A 2,859-nucleotide genomic window follows, 5' to 3' on the forward strand; every position below is an offset into this window, starting at 1 on the left:
ATCGATTGAGTCAACAAACCTTTCCCAGTCATGGACCATAGAATTCTTTAAATGAACATTCTGCCAATAAAATTATTTAATAAATAAACAAAAATAGATTATATGAAATTTTAAGGTTATAATTCTAATTTCCCCCTTTTATTAATTACTACGCTATCTTAAAATTAAATTCTAAAAATAATACTAAAAAAAAATTTTTTTTTTTTTGTGTGTATATTTACTATATTACTACTACTACCTACATCTACTTATCTATTCTATCACTATCCCTATCTATTTATTCATAATTCGAGTTCATATTTTAATCATTGGTGGTTGGGTATCGATTGCTTTTCTATCAGGTGTGTCACCAAATGGTTGGGTTTTAACCTAATACCTATTTACTGGAATTGGTGTTTCCACATGGAATCGCTTCCTGCTTGTTTGTTCTACTACGCTAGGGCCCTGTAAGGATTGTGCAACTTGACTCCAAGTGTTATATTTATATTTATACATCATGTATATGTATAATAGTATTATCGAAATTACTAATAATCCTAATTTTATATATATCAGATAAGAATGACTGTCTGTGTCTATTTCGTAACCTGATTGTCTACGGATTTCTGTATTGATCATGTCTTGAACTTCGTCTAATGAATGAGCAATTTGATGTACGTCGTCCAGCTTACGCGAATAGTGTTTGAATTTTCTATTCGGTAAATTTAGATCGCCTATCGTGTTCGGAATATGTTGGGACAGCTTACTCACCCCTATTTTTGGTATGAAATTAACGTAATATCTTGATTTCATATCCCTCGTCGGATTTAATATAATATTTTTTGCGTAAGCCCTGCAGTCCTGATTTAACCTGATCAAACCTTGTTTCCTTAATTTTACTATATATGGGTGTTTGATTTTTTTTGCATGCTATCGTTAATGTTTCATTATTTGTTATGAAAATCCATGTGTTAGCGTACTTTAATTTATGAAATATATTTTTTGTTAATACTATTACACCTGCCTCACATGTTTGTGGTAATCTATTCGGATTTTTAAATAAAGAAACTTCGCAAGGTTGATTTTTCGATTCGTATTGTATAGGTTGAAATTCTGGGCAAATTGTAAATAGATCCGTTTCCGCCTATTATATTTACTAGCCCTCTTTTTTGTTTCGTGCTATATTTCATTTCAGTTTCCGTAGTATATCTACCTATTGACTCATACATTTGTTCCCTTTGTACCGAAATTTCTTGAAACATTGTTTTAAGTATATAATTAATTTTGAACATAATTCGTATTCTGTGATTTTTTCATTACATTGGTTAGTCATTGTGTTAATTTCATTAAGTAATTGATCATGCCTTTTATCGTAGTTTTCTAATGGGACATAGGTAACCATTTGCCATTGCGCCCCTATAATCCTTACGTCTCCACAATTTTCGTAGAAAACGCTCGTTTGATTCTCGAACTCTTCGATTGCGTATGGTAGTTGTCCCCGTGCCACCATAACTACCATTAACCTACATATAATAACGCGTGAAATTAGAATATTATATAGTGTTGTAATATTTTACTACACTATGATACAACATCTGGTACAGTTTTGAATCTGTCTGTCTATTTAGTGTGTCAGCGGCTACTCATAAAAATGGGTCGAACACCCGCCAACCAGATGTAGTGTTGTCATAATATTATTATATCTTTATTAGTTTAAGAAAGATAGAAAAAAAAATTGTTTGTGTATGGTTGTTATTAATTTATTTAGTGTGTTGTTGTTTATTTACTACTATACGTAATTTTATTTTTATTTATTTCCTTATATATTTTTTTTGTACTTAATGCCTAATACTTAAATTAATTTTTTATTTGTTTTTTTTTTCGAAATTAAACACTACCGCTATTAAGTTCCGTTTCCCTTACTATTTCCCAAGGCCCTGCTATTACGTCTACCATATATCTATATATATGCATATTGACAAACTTAAACTTATAAATTACACTTACTATTAACATTAATAAGGCGAGTAATAACGATCCTAGAATTATGCTTATTACATAACTATATCCCGATTTTATTTTATTTCCCTCTAGCTGTGTCGGTACGGTCATATCTATAATTACGTCATTTGTTCCGTCCGATGCGTTGTGGCCCGGTGTGGAATACTCTGTAGTTTCTTCAAGTTTGTTTTTTTTTTGCTCACTGTGTGATTCTTCCCGCATGTGACAACTTATATTACTCTGCTCCGTTACTAGGTATGTTGTTCAAGTCGTTAATTTTTTTTGGTTCTTGTGTGTTGTTAATTTTATTACCAATCTCCCCTAATATACTCGACGTAGTTGACGCACTTACTGTGGTCTGTTCTGCTGCGTTTTTTTCGTGTCTGAAGTTATCAGTTTTATTGCTTAACGCGTCAGAATTAGTCTCGTTTAAGGCTGCAATTTGCATTTTTCCAACCGCCTCGTTGCCAGATTGTTCCGTGTTGTTTAATAATACGAATTTTATGAAACTGTATGTTTGTGGGAGTTCTATTGGCTTGCTTGTTTGGTTATTTGTGTATTTCCTGTATGCTACACACGACTTTACTAGATAAAAAGTTGCAGATTCATTTAGTAATGCTGTTTTTCCCCATAATGGATCCTGTTTTGTGGTACATTTTATTTGTAATGAATAATGATTCTAATCCGCAATAATTTTGTATTGTGGCTGGGAATTCTATTTCGTCGGTCGCCTCTGCAGATGTGTTTACTATAATTACACCGTTGTCGTTTTTATAATATGTTACGACGCCTCCATACCATGTTTTCGTCCGGAGTCCCTTGCCCTTGGACTGCCAATATAGCCCATAACCTATAATATTACGTTACCCTATTATTCTA

Source organism: Acyrthosiphon pisum, unplaced genomic scaffold, assembly GCF_005508785.2.
Source record: "Acyrthosiphon pisum isolate AL4f unplaced genomic scaffold, pea_aphid_22Mar2018_4r6ur Scaffold_21277;HRSCAF=23502, whole genome shotgun sequence".
In the NCBI taxonomy this organism is placed as follows: Eukaryota; Metazoa; Arthropoda; class Insecta; order Hemiptera; family Aphididae; genus Acyrthosiphon; species Acyrthosiphon pisum.